At 45.3% G+C, this 21,598-nt stretch overlaps 1 long non-coding RNA gene across 1 annotated transcript in view; it reads left to right on the top strand.

The window, feature by feature from the left end:
• The window catches only part of LOC142070545 (uncharacterized), a 32,525-nt gene extending 11,203 nt beyond the window's left edge, over positions 1-21,322 (top strand). The window contains exons 2-3 of the long non-coding RNA XR_012666402.1: positions 18,204-18,368; positions 19,813-21,322. This is a non-coding gene — a long non-coding RNA (uncharacterized LOC142070545). The remainder of the gene's footprint in view (positions 1-18,203; positions 18,369-19,812) is intronic.
• Positions 21,323-21,598: the final 276 nt, after the last annotated feature.

The following is a 21,598-nucleotide window of genomic DNA, read 5'->3' as shown; positions in this document are numbered from 1 at the left end:
ATGCAAAAAGGATTTAAATATAATCAAATAAAGAGAAAAGTTACCTGGGACAGAGACTTAGAACCGAATGTCTTTTCCAGTAGCTGAGATACTTCTCATTCAAAAATAAAAGAAGTACTTGTGGCACCTTAGAGACTAACCAATTTATTTGAGCATAAGCTTTCGTGAGCTACAGCTCACTTCATCGGATGCGTACTGTGGAAACTGCAGAAGACATTTTTATACACACAAACCATGAAAAAATGGGTGATTATCACTACAAAAGGTTTTCTCTCCCCCCACCCCACTCTTCTGCTGGTAATAGCTTATGTAAAGTGATCACTCTCCTTACAGTAAGAAAAGGAGGACTTGTGGCACTTTAGAGACTAACCAATTTATTTGAGCATAAGCATATTGTTGCATCCGATGAAGTGAGCTGTAGCTCACAAAAGCTCATGCTCAAATAAATTGGTTAGTCTCTAAGGTGCCACAAGTACTCCTTTTCTTTTTGCGAATACAGACTAACACGGCTGCTACTCTGAAACTTGTCATTCAGTTACCAGCCCAGAAAGCAGGAGACCTGCAGCTCTGATTCCTCAGCATCTGACACAGCTTGTTACTATCTCAGTGAAGATACAGCTCTAATTACACGCTTAAACAGTAGTTCTATCCTTTTTGTCCTCTGTGGAGACTGTGCAAGCACAATTTTAATTCTCAGCAAAACCTTTGCTGTTCACCCTTTTACAGTATTAATGCTTCCAGTCAAATGCTTGCCTTCGTATCTATGTTACTGTGTCACCTCATGAGCTCTAGCCAGCAGCACACTCCAGGATATCATTGGTGATATGACCTCCTTATTATGCTGAATCTTGTCTGCATAATCATGGTATTTGGGTTCATTTAGCTTTGCCGGTCACATTGGTCTCTAATTCCTAAGTCTTGCAGTAACAATGCTTAGCCCCAGTATCCCCCCCATACACACACAAGTAAGGCTTAGCCTGCTTCCTAATGTGTGATAATGTTGTAATCCTGTGCATTATGATGAAAGCAGTTGCTAAGGTGGAAATGCAAATGGAAAAGGGAGTTTAACTAGCACATAAGGGGCTGTCCTTTTTCTGCATCCCATGGGTGATTTTTCTGTTTCTTGTGCAGTGTCCCAACATCCAAAATCCTTCATCGAGGAGTGTGTCTGTTTGCACAGTAAGTGTTAGAAGGAGGTATAGAAAATGCTTCCAAGCACAGAGCAATCCAGCTCCGCACTTTGAATGAATAGAGGCATTTGATACATTACCCTGCGTAGTCACCTGATGATCTAGGCCTGGTGTGGGGTCAGCTGTGTATTAATGGCAGCGAGACCAGTGCAATATCTTTGGTAAGGAAGTTGAGTCATAGACTCATAGAATGATAGAATATCAGGGTTGGACGGGACCTCAGGAGGTCATCTAGTCCAACCCCCTGCTCAAAGCAGGACCGATCCCCAACTAAATCATCCGAGCCAGAGCTTTGTCAAGCCTGACCTTAAAAACCTCTAAGGAAGGAGATTCCACCACCTCCCTACGTAACGCATTCCAGTGCTTCACCACCCTCCTAGTGAAAAAGTTTTTCCTAATATCCAACCTAAACCTCCCCCACTGCAACTTGAGACCATTACTCCTTGTCCTGTCATCCGCCACCACTGAGAACAGTGTAGATCCATCCTCTTTGGAACCCCCTTTCAGGTAGTTGAAAGCAGCTATCAAATCCCCCCTCACTCCTCTCTTCTGCAGACTAAACAATCCCAGTTCCCTCAGCGTCTCCTCATAAGTCATGTGTTCCAGTCCCCTAATCATTTTTGTTGCCCTCCACTGGACGCTTTCCAATTTTTCCACATCCTTCTTGTAGTGTGGGGCCCAAACTGGATGTAATACTCCAGATGAGGCCTCACCAATGTCTAATAAGCAAAGGATTCTGTACTCTAGATAAGGCGAATTTCCAAAATGCTCTCATCAACAGAACAAAATGAAACACTGTGAATGCTGTCCGAGTCCCAGCCAACAAGGACAATGGGCCTGATTCCCACTGTACGTCAGGAGTAACTCCACTGAACATCGATGAAGTTACATAGGTGTAAAACTGGTGTAACCACAAGGAGAATCGAGCCCAGTGTTTTATTCCTGTATCACCTCTCTTCCACACCTGGTTGTTGACGCTGGAATGTTTGATGGTGCTGTAGAGGTTCCGTGCCAGCTGTTTGGCTTGGCTCAGTGAGGGAAAACACAAGCCAAGTCACTGCCGTGGGCTCAGTGTGAGAAGGAGAATCTGAAGAGTTATACACTAGGTGACTGGTTTCAGAGTAGCAGCCGTGTTAGTCTGTATTCGCAAAAAGAAAAGGAGTACTTGTGGCACCTTAGAGACTCTAAGTCTCTAGTCTCTAAGGTGCCACAAGTCCTCCTTTTCTTTTTGCAAATACAGACTAACATGGCTGCTACTCTGAAACCTGTCATTATGCAAGGCACTGAATTTAGCCGTATGGAGTGGAAATCTATCAACTTCATGAAAAAACTCATTCAGATACAGACAGACATCATCTTCCTTTCCAAATGCAAACAGATGGACATCATACAAAAAGGACTGAAGGTAAAAAATCCATTACAATCTACATAGCACACAGCCTATGCTGACAGCTTGTGCCACACGCTCTCAAAGAAACTGCGGAACCACCTGATCAACATCCCCTACAGCAAACAGGGAAAGATTAAGAATGAGCTCTTCTGTTAGTCTCTAAGGTGACACAATTTTCATAGTAACAGCCGTGTTAGTCTGTATTCGCAAAAAGAAAAGGAGTACTTGTGGCACCTTAGAGACTAACCAATTTATTTGAGCATGAGCTTTCGTGAGCTACAGCCCACTTCATCGGATGCATACCGTGGAAACTGCAGCAGACTTTATATACACACAGAGAATATGAAACAATACCTCCTCATAAAGTCTGCTGCAGTTTCCACGGTATGCATCCGATGAAGTGGGCTGTAGCTCACGAAAGCTCATGCTCAAATAAATTGGTTAGTCTCTAAGGTGCCACAAGTCCTCCTTTTCTTTTTAAGGTGACACAAGTACTCCTTTTCTTTTTACACTAGGTGACTGTGACTGCTTGGCTGTGAAGCTGGCATAGTACTGATGGAGTGGCTCTTTCTGAGTTCATCCTCATTTGTGAATATAAAGCCAACTGCCACACACACACACTGAACACTCAGCTTGCCCTGATTAACCTTCTGTTGGCTTCCCTCCCGCCGCAGTGGACCTGCAGGAAGGATTGTGCCTCAGAGAAGCACAGTCCCTTCTGGATCATCTAGATGCATGGACTGAGAGCATCCATTGCTGTACCATTTAAGGTGCACAGCATATGCTTCGCAGCCCAGTGTGGAGCGGGGGCAAGGTCATGGACCACCTCATCCCCTTTGAGGCATGCAAAGGAAGGAATAGGACTGCCTTTGAGGAGGGAATACAACTACGCACAGCCACTGCGTAAAGGCATAACGAAGGCAAGCTTCTTGACCCTCCCCTCCCAATGGCCAGGCACAGTGTGGCCCATGAGACTGCGTTTATGCTAAATCCTTTTGATGATGTCTGGGCACTCAGCACGCTTACTAGAGAATCTATCACATCAAAACTCAGCAGGGTCAGCTCAATATCCCATGGCACTTTTCATAAGTGTAGGATATTGCCTTTGGATACAAAGTGCTGTGTGCCTGGCTGTTCCTTTGCCACTCCACAAGTGGCTACATTTCAATGGTGCTGCACGAAGCTACTCTAGAGTAGTTTGTCAAGCACTTTGGAGTCCTTTGAAGTGGAAGATGCTGCACAAATTTAGGCCATTAGAGCAAATTCTGCACTTATGGCATGATTCAGCAAAGCACTAAGACTTGCTCAAGCCCATCCCCTTCTGCAAATCACTTAAGTACATAGTTATCTGTAAGCAACATAACTTCAAGGTTTCAGAGTAGCAGCCGCACACCCTTGAGTTCTTTACTGGTCCTTGTTCCAACCACCGATGTCAGTGGAGTTGCATGGGAGTGGAGTGTAAAGGACCAGGGCATAGGCAGTCTGGCCTAGCAGTCACAGCTGGGCCGGTGTCCACAAGTCAAGGACGGCCACAAGGAGGTAGTCAGTGAGCAGGGATCAGAGTAATTGTGAGAGGTGGGATCAATAGGCAAGAGTCAGAGTCAAGCCGGAGTTGGAGACCACAGATCGTACCAGGCTGGACTCAGGGGACAAGAGTCAGGCTGGGGTCAGATCCTGAAAATCAGAAAGTGAGGTGAGGCCTGCAGGCACAGCACACCTAAAGTTTATATGGTTACCCAGACAACCAGACTTAAATAGTAAGCATGTGCCAAACAGAAGGTTGCAGGGTGCTGTCACTTTGGACCCTTTGGGCAGTACTTCCTACAGCACCTAATCTCCACATTGGTCCTCCTTGGACAGAGCTTTGCATGGCCTGCTGATAACAGTGTGGGAACAGCAACTGTCCCAGGCTCTGAGCTGTGTTCTAGTCCTGTAGATCCTTGCAGGGAGTTAGTGAGCCCTTTTGTTTGTGATCTGGCTTTTCTTTATACAACCATGGAAATTGCAGAATTTTCAAAATATTTACTCAGTTGGCTGTGAAACATGGGTATTTCTTTGAGGCACGGTTCATTTCTTCCTCAGACAGATCTAGCAACTTCAACTAATGATGAAGCATCACTGAATGCCAAAGCTGTGCTAAATGGCAGCATTCCGAAGCGTGAAGATAAACAGTGGATAGATACACTGTGACATAAAGGACACCCCAATTCTTGTTCTCCATTGTTCACTGGGGATGGAGGTGGTGGAAAAGGGGGGAGAAATGTGCTCCTCTGAATATTCCAGTCTTGTGAGTGTGTGTTTAAAAACCGGTAGTCCTGCCAAATATGGGGGAAGAACAAGTCACCCAATGGACTTCTTTCTATCTTCTAAGGCTATCTTTTCATTTCACTTTGCCATGTCATCCCTTTAAAGTGCTTTGCTTGCTAGCCGATGTGTTTGTTCATCTCTAGCCAGATGCAAATATGACCACTTTTCCTTCCTAATATGAAAGGGTGAGGAAGGATCAGAAGATCTGTTAAGTCAGTTCTCACAGTGGAAGGCAAGAAAATAGAGCGCTGTGCTAATTAGTTTAGCTTCCAGCAGGTCTTCAGTGTCCCAGCAATGGTAAATCGTAACTTTCATGCTATAGTGCACCAGGATGCAATTTACTTCAAAGAGAGCACAAATCCCTGTCTGCAGCTCATATCAGAGGATTGTTACATAAAAGTGATTTATGTGCTTCAGTGCCAGGAACAGGGTCACACAAAGCCCAGCCTGTGGTTGGCTAAACATTTTATTCACAAACCATTGACAAAAATATTCTTTCCCAGCCCCTATGCATCATCAGAATTTTAAATTTTGGAGTGGCAATACTGAATGTTCTATGGTTATCCAAGTATATTACCGCACCCCTCTCTTGGGTCCTTTGATTCCTTCAACCACATCACATGGTGCCAAGAAAATCCATCCAGTGGAAGGTGTAGTGCCCAGTTCAGCCAAAAAGCTGCTAATCAAAACTGCAGATGACTTCTTTTTTTTTTTTTTTTGGGTGGAGGCGGTGAATTTACCTTAAGGGGCCAAATTCCTTCCTCATTTCCACCCCAATCTTTTCAAACTTGAACATGGCAACAACTACAGCTAGAAATTCCAATTGAAAAAAAATGCAACGGTTTCAAGCATGCATGCCAGAATTCAAAGAGAGGAGGAAATGTCATGTTTTGAAAGCATAATGATCGTTCTTATAGTTGTCCTCCCTTGGAGACAGGGGGCCAGATCCTCAGTTGGTGCAAATCAGTGCAGCTCCATTCACTTAGCCAGTGTAAATGGGCATAACTCCACTAACTACCGAGTCCAGAGCTTGGACATTTCGGGCTTGTCTACACTGGCACTTTACAGAGCTGCAACTTTCTCACTCAGGGGTGTGAAAAAACACCTCTCTGAGCGCAGCAAGTCCCAGTGCTGTAAAGCGCCAGTGTAGACAGTACACCAGCACTGGGAGCCATGCTCCCAGTGCTGGTAGCTATTCCCCTTGTGGAGGGGGGTTTTTATGAGCTCTGGGAGAGCTCTGCCGCAACCACACAAGCCACGTTAAAGCCAAAGTCCCCACTGACTTTCTATAACACTTCGGCCCCAGTCCTGAGGTGCCTAACTTCCATGGGAGTTAGGTGCCTAAATACCTTTGAGGAGCTGGGCCTAAGTCACTTCTAAATATGGGACTTAAGCACTTTTGAAAATTTTACCCTTTGTCTATTTCCTGCCCAGTGTAGTATATTCTATAGTGTGTAGGCCAGCCTAGTTTCAGGTAACTATATTTCCCTGCAAGACATAAATTATCTATCCTACATGGAAAAAAATTAAACTAGAAAACATCCAGACAAGTTTCAAATAATGTAATTTCTTGGATAAATTTGGAAGCCTAGGTATTTTATTAATAGTGTGTTTGGAATGAGATAGGAGGAAATAATTCTCCCACCAACTTAGTTCAACCAGACTAGTGTTACAGATCCCATATATGCAGATCTGTTTATGCATCCCTTCTGCCGGGATACCACCGTTTGTCTTCTTTCATCAGAATGCTGCCTTTAGCTTGGCTTCATCGTGCAGCAATGTTTCATCATTAGCCCAACTTGCTTTATCTGAGTGAGAGAGAAATAAACTATTGCTCACAGAAACACCCATATTTCATGGCCAACTAAGCAATATTGCAAAAACGCCGAGATTCCTTAATTTCCTTGATTGTATGTGGCAGAGACTGATTTGATGGTAGAAAACTGATTAGCACAAGCTTTCCCAGCTAGCATGTCACAGCAGTGAAAACACAAATGTGGTGTGTTTGTCCAGCGACACAATGACTATTACCAAGTGCATTTTTTGCTGGCAGTGAAAAAAGAGAGGAATATTTGCAGCTGTTTCTATATACGGAAAACAAATTGCAAAAAGCCGGTGTAGCAAAGTGCAAAGGTTATAATCTACGCTAGTACAATATTACTTTCAAATGTGTTCTTATTGGAACTGTAAAATCTGTCTGCTCTCAGGCTGGAACCCCACTGTCATTAATCGAAGGCATTCCACAGCCAGGAGTCTGTACAAATTCTAGGATTGGCTGTGAAACCAGGGAATTACTGCATGACGTTGTCATGCCCAATTGTGCAGGTCCCTTTTAAGCAAATAGTTCAGCAATTGTAGCAGTGTAGCTGAAATCTAATATATATCATTTCATGAAAATATATGGACCTGGTTTTCATTGAATACAGAGACCAAAAATTAAGATTAAAAAGCAGAGGGTTAAATTCCACTGTCAGGTCTAAATAAGCTTAGCTCCAAAAAGTGGCTTAAGTGAGCTTTCCCACAGACTGAAACATTTAACTGGTGATCTGTAGGATGCTATTGTGCTTTAGCTCCAAAAAGTGCTTACGATCTGCATGTCTCCGCATTTGTGATGCTGGAGCTTCAAAAGGGTAGTAGAGTGGGCCAAGAGATAGGGGAAAGCCTATAAATCAGAAGACCTGCGTTCTAATCCTAACCCTCCCACAGACTTGCTAGGTGACCTTGGGCAAGTTACTTCCTTGCTCCATGCCTCAGTTTTCCCAAGTATGGACCAGGGATACAGTCCTTACCCATCTTTGTAAAGTGGTCTTATAACTATGTATGGAAAATGCTGTGTTAGTATTATGAAGAAGCTAAGAGGGGAAGTTTGGGTCAATTTACTATTGTTTACTAAAGTTTGGGTCTATTACTATTCTACCATCTGAAAAAAACACCTACTTGGGATCAGCTTTAGAAGGCCAAAAGACCTCTTCGTTTATTTTAAAAAGAAAAGGAGTACTTGTGGCACCTTAGAGACTAACCAATTTATTTGAGCATAAGCTTTCGTGAGCTACAGCTCAAAGTTGCCTTTGCAACTTTTGAATGAACAGTTTAATCCCGCTGTGTAGTTTACACAAAGGAAAGATAAGCACCCAAGTGAAAAACTGATTGGAATTTGCTCCTGATCACCTCCCTTATGCTTCATCCCATTACACACAATGAAGGGGGCAGATGAGTAGAAAGTTTACACTTCTGTAGGCTAAAGTAATGGAAGAGAGCTGAATGGCGGCTCCATTATGTGCTCACCGTCTCAGGCAACCCACCTACAGCCCTTGCCACACCCATGACTGGGAAACTTGGGAGCAGAGCTGAGGAGCAGCTGTTCTAGGTGATGTGGTCCCCTGGGGCTGGAGCAGATTTCCACTTGAGAGAGCCAGAATAAATGCTGACTGAGGCAGGATTAACTCTCCTGCACCTCCTACTTTCTTGGAGCCTGGTGTTTGGGAGGGATGGTACAGGCATAGCAGGCAAGTAAGTAGGTAGCAGTGGGAATGGAATGGCCACATTTGCAAAGGTTCTGGGATCTGCAGGGTTCCCGCAGAAGTAGTAGAACTGTGAGGTTTTTAGATCACGTCCAGGCCCCTTCCTCTGCAAGAACAGTTTTGGAATCTCAGCATGTTCAGTCTCATGGAAGTTCCTGAACACTTTCCCTTTGCATCAGGTTTTTTTTTTCCTTGTAAGGAACATTTGGCCCATATAAAGAGAAAGATAAGCATTTTCCCAGGACAAACATTTTGGATCAGTAGCATAATAGGCCCCAAAATAAATCTCTCTCATACAGATTTGAGCGGAAGTGCATTTTACTACTGATGGAGAAAGGAAATGGTTCTGTAACACTGACAGACCCCACTCGTCAGTAGGCGGGATTGAACTGGGGACCTCAGGAGTTTAGTGCATGAGCCTCCACCGCATGAGCTAAAAGCCAACCGGCGGTGAGTTAAGGCTATAGAACAAACTCATCACTCTCTCTCTCGAAGTGGTCTCGGTGCCACGAGATGGGACAGAACACCACCCACAGGAGGTGAGTGGGCTACAATTCCATTTCTGCTAGGAATTAGGGTTAGACTCTATAAACTGCAACACACGGGGGGCCCAAGGAGCTTTTAAAGACGGGCAGCTGTGGAGGAAGTTTGTTATTAACTCAAGTCCTTAATTTCTGTGAGTAAATAAAATATGTTGCAAATTTCAGCTTAACAAGATTTGTATCCTCTTACATGTTCATTTCATTATATTAGGGATGTCTATACTGTGTTCCACAGACAGAATTTCCTGGTACTGAAAAAGTGTGGAAGGGCAACAAATGGGAGAAAGGTCATTTGGTCAGTGATTTGCAACCCCATAACTGGATGGCCTCTGGGTAAAAAGCCCAGCATCCTCAATTCATCCACATGTTTTTAAGTTATCCAGAAGTTTTCAGCACGTCCAGTTGATACGCCACTGTTCATTGATGCATGCTGTCGACGCACAGTTACCTCGCCTGTATTTTGAAATGATCATTTTAAAATGATGCAATTAAAAGAATCTTGCAGACTGGCAATACCATAAAGTGACAGCAGTGAAGCAATAGAGGGGTCTTTTATGTTCAGTGTGATATGAATGGATAGTGCCTGACTAGCCATAGGATAATATTGTATACCATAGGTTTCAGAGTAACAGCCGTGTTAGTCTGTATTCGCAAAAAGAAAAGGAGTACTTGTGGCACCTTAGAGACTAACCAATTTATTTGAGCATAAGCTTTCGTGAGCTACAGCTCACTTCATCGGATCCATACCCTGAAACATAGGTACTAATTCTACCCCCACTTTACTCATGCTGAGTGGTACCTTACTATGAGTATAGTCCCTTTAAAATAAATAGACTACTTGTGGAATAAATGTTACTCCAGTATAAGCTGAGCAGAATTGGGTCCATAGTGGTAACTAGATCATACCCTTACTCACATTGAGTAGTACCCTACTGCCATGGATCCACAGAGTCTGGTCTATGTCCCAGCCTGTAACCAGTCCTCGGGGAGTGACTGCTTAAGTGTACCAAACTCAAGGGCCCACATAATTCCACAGGGGCAGGCCCATGGCCTCCAAGTCTGGGCATTCAGGCACCACCAATCCCAGTCTCTCTCTCTCTCTCTCTTTCTCTGTGGCTCCCTGAAGCAAATCCAGTTGTGACTGTCTCCTGCAGGAGGCTTGCACTTTACTCCTTCTGGGTGCAATGCTCTCAGGGAGTATTTGCAGCGACAGCAGGCCACCTTTTCAAAACAAAGTGACAATTTATTAGTCACCTGGCCTACAACTTCTTAAAGTCGTTAGGTCAGCGAAGAGAGGCAAAAATTAAACCACAGTTCATGCTAGATCAGGCAGTGCAATGAGCCAACCAAGCTGTGTGGACTCAATTTCTGGCTCTGGCTCCCTCCCGTTGTCCTTAGTCCCTGGTGAGAAAAGCTAAGTGCCTCCACAGGGCAGCCCATAATCCAGCTGCCTGACACCTCTCCCCACTTTGTTCTCCAGATGCATTCAGGTAAGTGGCGAGTGGTCCTTGTCTTTCTAGATCCCCTGCTGTGCTGGATCAGTTTCAATGAGTTCCGTAATGATCCAGTCATTTCACCCAGACCCATAGGTGACACCCCTCCACCCCATGTCTCCTGTGCAGTTCCAGGAGCAGTGTTAACCCTTTTGCACCCACTGGGTAGCACTGCAAAGTACAGAGGGAAACTGAGACACACCTAGGATTAATAAAAATATTCCAGGAAATTCCTGCTTTGTCACACCTTAGTCTATGAATGGTCCAACTGAAAATAGTGGATCTACTTGTGGAGTCTGGCCCTATGAGGCTGCTCATAAACAAACTAGGGAAATTCAATCTAGAGTGAGGTACTATAAGGTGGGTGCAAAACTGGTTGGAAAACCATTCCCAGAGAGTAGTTATCAGTGGTTCACAATCATGCTGGAAGGGCATAACGAGTGGGGTCCCACAGGGATCAGTTCTGGGTTCTGTTCAATATCTTCAGCATAGAGAGCACACTTATAAAGTTTACAGCTGATACCTAGCTGGGAGGGATTGCAAGTGCTTTGGAGGATAGGATTAAAATTCAAAATGATCTGGACAAACTGGAGAAATGGTCTGAAGTAAATAGGATAAAATTCAATAAGAACAAATGCAAATACTCCACTTAGGAAGGAGCAATCAGTTGCACACATACAAAATGGGAAATGACTGCCTAGGAAGGAATACTGCAGAAAGGGATTTGCGGGTCAGAGTGGACCACAAGCTAAATATGAGTCAACAGTGTAACACTGTTGCAAAAAAAGCGAACATCATTCTGGGATGTATTAACAGGAGTGTTGTAAGCAAGACACAAGAAGTAATTCTTCCACTCTACTCTATGCTGTTTAGGCCTCAGCTGGAGTATTGTGTCCAATTCTGGGTGCCACATTTCAGGAAAGATGTGGACAAATTGGAGAAAGTCCAGAGAAGAGCAACAAAAATGATGAAAGATCTAGAAAACATGACCTATGCGGGAAGATTGAAAATATTGGGTTTGTTTAGTCTGGAAAAGAGAAGACTGAGAGGGGACATGATAATAGTTTTCAACTACATAAAAGGTTGTTACAAGGAGGGAGAAAAATTATTCTTCTTGACCTCTGAGGATAGGACAAGAAGCAATGAGCTTAAATTGCAGCAAGGGAGGTTTATGTTGGACATTAGGAAAAAATTCCTAACTGTCAGGGTGGTTAAGCACTGGAATAAATTGCCCAGGGAGGTTGTGGAATCTCCATCATTGGAGATTTTTAAGAGCAGGTTAGACAAATACCTGTCAGGGATGGTCTAGATAATACTTAGTCCTGCCATGAGTGAAGGGGACTGGACTAGATGACCTCTCGAGGTCCCTTCCAGTCCTATGATTCTATGATTCTACATTTGAGTGGAAATGTATGTAAAAGCAAATGTATTAGCCAATTTCATCTCACAGTTTACTCTTTCCTGCCATAGACACACATATATGCACATACATGTGAATTTTTGAGGATATATTTATCTCAGCCAAAAAGAAAAACATGCTACAATAGAATAAAGGTCATAAAAAGATATCTGTAGGTAGTAATGTGAATCAACTTTGCAGTGCTGCAGCTAGTTTAAAACAACCCAAAAAGTGATCAAAAGACAGAAACTTAGATTTTTTTTTAATGGAACAGTCAGAAAGCCTGCTCCCTCCTCTTCTTTGTCTGTTTTACTTAAAAGTATCCTGCCAAATTTTGGCCAAGCTTTAAATTTTGGAAAACAAGCTTGTATAAAATCTTAGACCAGTGGAAATGTTTCCTCAACTTTACCTGCTGCCCCTGCCCCCCCCCCCCCAAATTTCAATGATAAAATGTGCTTAAACAAAACCACCCCCCTGTAACTGTCTGAAACCCAGACATCGTAGCAAGGAGATCCAGAAAGTGAAACTGATTTCAGTCGCATTGTCCAAGCTGAGAGAGATACAAATATTGAAGAAAAAACATAAACAGATGCCAGGGAATTGGATTTTTTAAATTCTCCACTTATTATAGTGGAGCTTCAAATCCCCCAAATACTGCTGAGTCTTAATTCCAGCTGTGAGGCTGAAACAATATTGTCAGCTCTAAGCATTCAAAAATTATGAGCCAGCCCTCCAGAAAATTATGAGACTGGCTTAATATTCATAAGATATAAAAAAATAATATGTTTTGGTTTCTTTTTATTTGCCTTCAGGACTTTAGATTTCACATTTTTCATTATTTTCTCTGCAACCATGAGGGCAAGAAACTTGTATTTTACTGTAAATAAAAGCGGAGATTCTCACATAATCACCCAACTCCACCAGCTGGGGCCTTAAGTAAAATACTAACTATTGGGAGACTCAGAATATAATTGTGGGAGTTGTCCACCTTCCTAAAATAGCCTCCATGAAGTGGAGTCTTCTTATCCCTTTCCTTCAGTGAGCTCCCCAAAGCCCAGGTACTTCGGCTAGGTGCTGGGGAGTGGCTTCAGGCCCAAATGCTGTAACAGGGGGAAGGATCGGAAAAAAGAAACCCAAACAAAGTCTGATGTTAGAGTGTCAGATCCAGCACTAGGGTGGCTACTGTCAGTTTTCACCAGCCTACCAAAAATAAACAGAAAGCAGGACAGTTAAAGGCAGCCAGACCTGGTTAATCTGTGCTTAGTTTATCTCAGTTGTGTCTGGGATTACAAAACACTCGTGTAAACTAATCTGTCTGTATCTACAGTATTTAGGACTGACTGGTTAATCGCAGTGCTTGAGTTCAGATAACACCTCAGCCAGACTGGGGCCAATCCTGCAAGTTGCCAATGAAGTAACAGGGAGTTCAGAGTCCTCAGGTGGTACCAGAGGAACAGCCGTGTTAGTCTGTATTCGCAAAAAGAAAAGGAGTACTTGTGGCACCTTAGAGACTAACCAATTTATTTGAGCATGAGCTTTCGTGAGCTACAGCTCACTTCATCAGATGTTTACCGTGGATTTGAAAACCTGGATTTGTGCTGGAAATGGCCCACCTGTTGATCACTTTAGATAAGCTATTACCAGCAGGACAGTGGGGTGGGAGGAGGTATTGTTTCATGATTTCTGTGTGTATATAAAGTCTGCTGCAGTTTCCACGGTAAACATCTGATGAAGTGAGCTGTAGCTCACGAAAGCTCATGCTCAAATAAATTGGTTAGTCTCTAAGGTGCCACAAGTACTCCTTTTCTCAGGTGGTACGTTGTAGTTCTCAGCATTTCACAGGCTTGGGCCTATTTCTTGTATTACAGCCCATGGCTGTCAGTGAGGTGCACTGAGAAATTGCAGTAAATAGATTACATATGTCATGTATCTATTATAAACACAGGTTAGGGGAAACAATTCCAGTAGTTTGCTTGCTGGTTAATTGCTGAGAAAACCAGTGTTGTACTCGACATGAGATCTAGGCACAGATTCTGGCCATAGCTGCAGGCCCTCTATGCTGCTCAGGTGAAGCACAGGGCCATGCGGGAGCTGGGGAGAATTCTTGGGGCTGCAATAAGCGTGCTGCTTGGAGGGTCCTGGACTGTGTCACAGCTCGTAGGCAGGCTGAGGAAGGCAGCTAGGGCTATTTAAGGGCTCTTCAGCAGCCCAGAATCTGAAAGGGGCACCTTCTATGTGACAGCTCCAGGAGGCACAGCACAGAACTGGACCTAGAGGCGACAGTCTGAGGGGGTGGGTTGGGGTAGCTCAGTTACTTAGCACAGTGAGCGAATTTCTCTGGTGTATGGAGGTCTGTGCAACTTATGATTTTGTTTTCTGTATGCCACACCCTGACAGCTCTCAGAGGCAGCTGCCATGTTCAGTTCCCAGGCAGGCTGTTACACAGGAGAGTTCTCGAATAGAAACTTTGCTTTCGTTCTTTCTTGTTTAGTTGCTTTCCCTTAATCTAAATTGGAAATCCATTAGCCTAGAAGCATATGGTTGTTCTTTGTGTGGGGAAAACAAAACACCAAACATTCCATCCACGCAACGAGCTAGGTGGCAGGATAAGACCCAAGCCTATGTTAACTAGGGATCTGAAAAGATCCCATAGCAAAGAATCAGAGGATAGACAGCTGGATGGGGTCAGCATATTTCTTGTTTTCTGCTGACTAAGGGTATGTCTAGACCGCACTCAGAGGCAGATTCGACCCATGGGAGAGGAGGCACACGGAGTCACCGATGTCCCGCCACCTCAGGCCACCTCTCACCAGGATGTCCAGAAGTGAGGAGGCATTGGCTCCCCCTGGTGGCAGCACTCACCACCATGTATCCATGCAGCCTGGGGAGGGAGGAATCATCAGGGGGGTTGGCTACAGCCTGAGCTCCTGTCCTGCTCCTTCTTCCCCGGCACTACATGGGTCTGCTACTCCTTCCCTGCTTCTGGAGTCCCAGTGCTTCCTGAGGCGGTCGGGGGGCATCTTTGAGATCGGGAAGAGGAGCTGCGATGTGCTCAGCGCCAAGCAGCTCCGGTGGAGCCCCATCCAGCCTGAGAGCTCTGGGGGTACATGAGGGGAGCAGGTGGGGGGGGGGAGGGAGAGTGGGAAAAGGGGGAGGATCCTGTTGTTGCTGCTGCTTCAGTGCACCCCTGGCTTGCTGCTGCTGGGGGTGCGTTGATGCAGCAGTAGCCTCCAATGTGCCTATCAAGGAGAAGGTGATTTGGGGGTGTCATATTCCCCCCTCCAACAAAAAGTGACGGATAATTCTCCAACTTGTTAATGGAGGCGATCCAGTCCCGAGCACCATCCCCCCCGGCACGACCCACCCTGATGGAGCACGGGGGACTGCGCATCCCCACTGTGTTGCCCCTTTTGTTGAGTTTGTTTTGAACATGTGCTAAATTGATTGAGGAGAGTTGAGGCAGGGAGGGCTGCCTGCAAGCTCTGCAAGGGGCTGGGCAGCCACAAGGCAGAGAGCAGGAGGAGGAGGAGGCCTTTTCTTTTTGCGGATACAGACTAACACGGTGGCTACTCTGAAACTAGTCTATGTTGTCTACACACATATCTAGTTTCAGGGGGTGGAGCCAGAGGCAACACATGGGGCGGTCACACGCCTCCACAGAATCTTTCAATTGTGCGCGCCGCCCCTCCCCCCCCCCGCCATCCAGATACTTGTCACCTCTGCTCTTGATTGCAGCACATGTAGGCACATCTGAGCTAGCTTTAATTTAAAAAGAAAAGGAGTACTTGTGGCACCTTAGAGACTAACCAAGCTACTGCAGATAACAATTGCAGTGAAGTCAGGGCAGCATAGATGCCAGTGTGGGCTAACCACTTAAATAGCCCGGCTCCTGGGCAGGGTCATATAGGCAGTACTGAGGCTTGTGTTGCCGTGGCTTCGCTGTTATTTGTAGCCCTACTCGTTACATTAAAGCTACCTTGGGTATCTCACCATACGCTACAATCACACCTTGGATGGCAGTGTAAGCATACCCTTAGGCTGCAAGAAGATCTCTTTTGTTCAGTTGTACCATTGCTGGGCACTTCGCTCCTCACAGGACACCTTGGGGAAGGGAAGCCTGTTCCGGCATCTTTCCTAAGAGAGAAAATGAAGTCATGGGAGAGCTGGGTAGAAAAACCACTGAGTTTTTTGATTGTTTCAAGAGAAATTAACCTTATAGTTTTGCCTGAATACCATACCCTGCCTCAGTTTGCTACAAAAAGGAAGGGAAGTTTGTAGGTAGAATACCGTTCCTGCTGCAAAAATGGCATGATCTGCCATATTTGCTTAACCTAATTTGAAAAAGCGGTCAGCTGTTGGGTATAGTGTATGAAAAGTGAAAGTGGCCGGTCTCCTACAGCACCGCTCCCGGGGACGGAGAGGGTCTCATAACAGATAGAGCATTCAGCACTTTGTTGAGGTTTAGTTTCAGTGAGGAAGGCTTTACCAAAAATAAAATAAAATAAAATAAAAGGGACTATGGAAAAGGCCAGGCCTGGCCCTAGTTAAGAAGGCACATCACATCATTCCCATGTGCTGCACAGCTCTCCTTCTGCATACACAATTCCTCCCTCTGCTCCCCGGTGTGCTCCGCAAGCACAGGAGCACAGGCTGCAGTAACGCGTACTCCCCCTGAGCACAAACGAGCCGCACAATGCGTCCTAGAGCTCCTGATGAGGCAGCACAATTCCCAACACAAGCCCATGCCCGCAGGCACAATGAAGCCCTTAAATCAATGTCTAAGTTGACAATTACAAGGCATCTAAGGCCCACACACACCTCTCTTCCCTCCCTCCCCCTACTACTAACCATTAAACATAGCCTAAAAGCAAAGCCAATCGGCCCATGCATTCATCACACTAGGCTGGCGCAAGGGCAAACCCAGTAAACACCCAGCAACAAAAGGATCAATCTCTGCCTCGTAGACGTTCTGAGAAACCAGGAATAGCTGATGCAAGAAAGAAAGGGAGCGCAGGAGGGAAGGCCCCAACCAAGTACAAACCGATGGAGATGAATGGGTCCTGCGGCCTGCCCTGCCAGTGAAGGACTGGAGCAGACTCGCCCCCGGAGGCAGCTCCACAGCTGAGAACTTCTGACTGAGTCATGTCCCAGCTGTTACTGACTGAACCTAAGGGCGAGGGGTCTCTGCCATAAGCCGCTGAGTGCACACGGTGAGACACGGTCACTAAAGTATGTAAGGCCCAGATTATGAAGGGCTTTATATACCAATACTAAGACCCTGAACGCTCCTAATCCCCTTCACCTACGGGCCCATATTCACAGCTATGAACATCTGTTACCCTCTACTTCACTTTCCAAACCTCTACGACAGTTTATGAAGAAAACCCTTTTAGGGTAGAAGTTTATTCCAGCTTTAGTAGATGCGACTTTAAAAAACAGGCTGCAGTGGGATGCTGCTGCACTGGCCGTACCTATTATAAACAGGCTGGAGAGTCTGCTAACGCCGGACAGTGCTTACACAGACCTAGAATGAGCCGTGCTGTGCGCATTTGTGTAAATCAAATTGAAAATATGAAATCAGAGGGAAAACATATTTCAGGTCATGAATCTCAACAATCCCTGGCATGTTTAGAAACCCCCCCTAAAAATACAGGCACAGATGTTAACATAAGACCTTACATAATATATTACAGGCACTAACATGTATGTCTCACACAAGCCCTCTGCATGGCTTATCAAACTCTCCAGCTACCAGCTTGACACATTTGTCAACCACTTGACATTTGATGATGTCTATTTCCTTTCCAACAGCCTTTCAAGGATTTATATTACAATGGAGCAAATCCTGAAAAGTGCTGAAATCTGACCCAATATATTTTCCAGTGTATATTTCTAGAGCAAGCTGGGGAAATGCCCTACCCATTAACTAACAGCAGCAGGTATCTCGCACTTATGTCTATAAACGTTAACCCCAGATGCACAGCGGCCCATAGAATTTCTGATGCTGTGAGTGAGAATAGTGCATGTAATTTCCTGAGCACTGTTCTGCAGAAATACTCTATGTCTGTGTGTTTACAGTTATATACAGTGCATCCAAGTATTGTAGCTACTTACAGATCATCCCTGTAGTTTTAACTGGCGATTTGGGGAGCCCTCTTTCAAAACTACTACAGTAAACAATGATGTAACATAGTGGTAAGATGTAGAATGCTGTAGTATATTTCCATAAGTGGGTGTGCGGGAGTTTAATTGCATTGTTCCTTTAGCACTGAAGGAAGTTTGCATTTCCTCCTTGGGCTTTTCAGAACCTCTTTTAGGATGCATCAGGTAATATCCAGTTATTAACACTGCAATTTTGAAGCCCTCTTTAGCAAGTCCTGATGGATTCCACTGGGGAGATGAGACTCTGGACTGTGAAATCAGTGGAACTGATGACTGCAGAATGCTACCGCAGGGCCACTTCACGATTCCTTCAGTGCGCCGGGTCTCTGAACGTGAGAGACTATCGAACAAGAAATGCCTGCAGGTAAGAACAGACCACAACGATGCTCTGTTAGGAGCAGCAGAAGGGTAATTGGAGTGACACGGGGAGCACTGACACAGCGGGTGTGTCAAGATGTCACGCAGAATAAAAGCCACAGCCCAGGATAAAAAGGAAGGAAATGAAGGAGGCCAGGCAAGCACTACAGGTGTAACAAATTAAAGATGATCACTGCCAAGTGCCAGGATGCGCAGAGTGGTCTTTGTTACTGCAGGGATTCTCTCTCTCTCTCTCTCTCTGCCTTCCTTACAACATGTGGCACAGTTCTGACACATTTTTCGGCTTTGATGAAGCTGATGCCCTCGCTATGACACAGAGGCTCTCAAGTCCAACTGGCTGTCTTCCCGTCAGCCCCAAGTGGCTCTCGCTGGACTCTGCCACTCCTTCCAGTTACACCCACTCATTAGCAGTTCATGACTTGCAGCTGCCTCTTTCCCTGAAATCCTGCAATTACACCGATTGCTGGCTCTGAACACGTTAGTGCCCAGTAGCTAAAGAAAGGCGAGTAGACACAGGCAGCCCGTCTGCTTCTCAGGCTTCAGCAATCTCAGTGCAAACAGCAAGCGTAGAGGAGCAGGTATAGCTAATGTTTCACATCAAAATTAAACCAGGAAGGAAGTAACTGGATCTGCAATGAACTGTGAAATGAAAGGAGGTTATTTTCTATGTGCTGCGACACCATTTTTGGCTAGCGTAGGGCATATATCAAAATGAAGAGTGCCACTTTTCCCCTTAAAAATATAAGGGGTAAACAAGAATGGCGAAATTGGCTTTGAGACTTGAACAGTCCTGAGCCAATTCAAATGTCATAGTAATGCAACCCTCGAAAAATGAGTGTGCTATTTATGGAAGATGTGCAGGAAAGGAAATGAGTCCTCTGCTTGGAGAAACTGATACAAATGGCTCTCCATGGGGGATCTCACACTTTCAAAAGAAAAAAGAGCGAGCAATTTAGGTCCCAACCTGGCAGTCTGATCTGCACCTCTTATGTCCACGCCAACAAGTCCCACTGGACCCAGTTGAGCTCCGCATGGCTACCAGGAAGGATCTGCCCATATGGCTCAGGTTGCAGGATCAAGGCCTTAGGGCAGGTACATTGAAAATGACAGTTTTAGCTTCTTTGTTGAATTTCTTAGCCTTGATGTGTCTCTGGGAGACGTGTCCCCCAGGCATATCAGCAGTAATGGAAAGTGCCATTGTCACTGCAGACGCTAACTCATCATCTTGATGACTCATCGATCCCTGGAAGTTTAGAATGGAGGGTAATATAAGTGTGGTTTGCTGGGGTGTGGTGAGGGGGAGAAAAAGCAAAATGTTGAAGACATTTGGCTTTAATGGCCTGGTTGAATACCCACTGAAATCTATGGAAAGCCTCCCATTGACTGTAATGGCTGTTGGATCAGGCTCTAATTGCACTTTATTCTTTCAGCTTACCAAGAGAAGAGAGGTTCTGAAAGGTTATTTCTTAAGTGAAGTCCCCTGCCGCTCCAGAAAAGTGTTTCCTCTGATGGGATCTCTGACCATGGGTGAGCTGAGAGTAGCAGGCTTGTTTTGGGAGGCAAGAGTTTGGCATCCACACACGATGTCTAGCCCAGCAGTGTTGGTGCATGAGGATCATTGCTTCAAGGCTGGTACATCCTCAGAGTCAGAAAGCACTGTCTAATCAGTGTGAGCATCTCCTCCGGGCTGATCTCTGGATATATTGAGGTTATGAGATCATCCAGCCTCAGATGTGGGCTGGGCACATGACAAGCAGAAAACGTCCCATCAGCAGGTAAAACATCACTTCCTACCAAATGCTGGCACAATTGCTCTTGATCTTTTAAAAATCACTAAATGTTGTTGGTATTCAAACACATGGCCACAGGCAGTGACTTTCCGAAGTGCCATGGGGTGCTTGACCCATGGCTCTGCCCCAGGCCCTGCCCCCACTCCACCCTTTTTCCCAAGCCCCCACCCCTTCCCATCCCCTCTCCACCCCTTCCTACCCCGTTCTGCCCCTCCCCTAAGTGTGCCATGTCCTCGCTCCTCCTCCTTCCCCCCCAGAGCCTGTTGGATCATATTAAAGAAGTTCTGTATTAAAATCACAAATGAGTTTGATTCCCCAGAGTTTAAATTCCAGGGTATTACTAATTAAGAGGTCTCTTGGTTTTTGGTACTGTTTCTCTCCCTCTATGTATGAAACTTGCAAGCTGCTAATTGTGTTAGTACATTCTAAGACAGAGTCTGTTCTCAAAGCAATTCACAGAGAGAGAGACTCAAAGCAATACTCTAACAACAGAAACAGCACCCAGAGACTCCCCACCCTTTTGTTGTATTAACAATTGTGATTAAAATAGAGATAGAGGATGTATGTGGATGGATGCTTGGTGTGGATAATAACTGAATGATCAGGGAGGTGCCAGCCTAAGAATCCAGTGTCCATTGGCTGAAGAAGGCGTCAAGTGGAAATAACCAGAGGACCCCACCCGGAGGGCAGACTGGAATCCACCCAACAGCCTCAAGAATGGGAGAACCAAAGAACAAGATAACATCTTGGAGCCGTCAGGAATGTGCTATCTGCTGATTGATTCAGCAACAGCATGATGAAGCAATTCCCATAGACTGCCATAGGAAGAAATTCCTATAAAAATAGACTCTAAAAAGTGAGAACTTTGGGGTCTGATTCTGCAAACCAACTTCCAGGAGCATCAGATGAGCATCTGACAAGGCCCTGCTCCCTCCTCATGTCCAGGCCACCTGGCCAGTGGCTTGGCATGAGCAACTCTAAGGCTGGTAACTATGATAACAACCTTGCAGAACCTGTGTGTGTGTTTGTATGAATGAATGTGTGAATAAATATGAGATTGAATGGAATGTTATAACTATAACTAACTGCTTACTATGATTCTTTCTGTATTCACAATAAATGTGGTATTTTGCCTTTTTCCCTTTAATAAGATCCTGCTGGTTTTTATTTTATTGGTATAACAGCCTCCCCCATGCCGTGAACAGCTGATTGCAGTGGGCGGGAGGCGCAGGGAGGGAGGGGAAGGTGCTGATTGGTGGGGCCTGCCGGCGGGCGGGAGGCACTGGGCAGGGGGGCTACCGGAGGGTGCTGAGCACCCACCATTTTCCCCCTGTGGGTGCTCCAGCCCCAGAGCACCCATAGCGTCGGTGCCTATGCACATGGCTATTCTCTGCTCAGGCGACCCGGCTGGAAGCAGAGATTGGTT

Source organism: Caretta caretta, chromosome 1 (assembly GCF_965140235.1).
Source record: "Caretta caretta isolate rCarCar2 chromosome 1, rCarCar1.hap1, whole genome shotgun sequence".
In the NCBI taxonomy this organism is placed as follows: Eukaryota; Metazoa; Chordata; order Testudines; family Cheloniidae; genus Caretta; species Caretta caretta.
The sequence above is the reverse complement of the archived record's forward strand: the minus strand, read 5'-3'. Positions and strand labels throughout refer to the sequence as shown.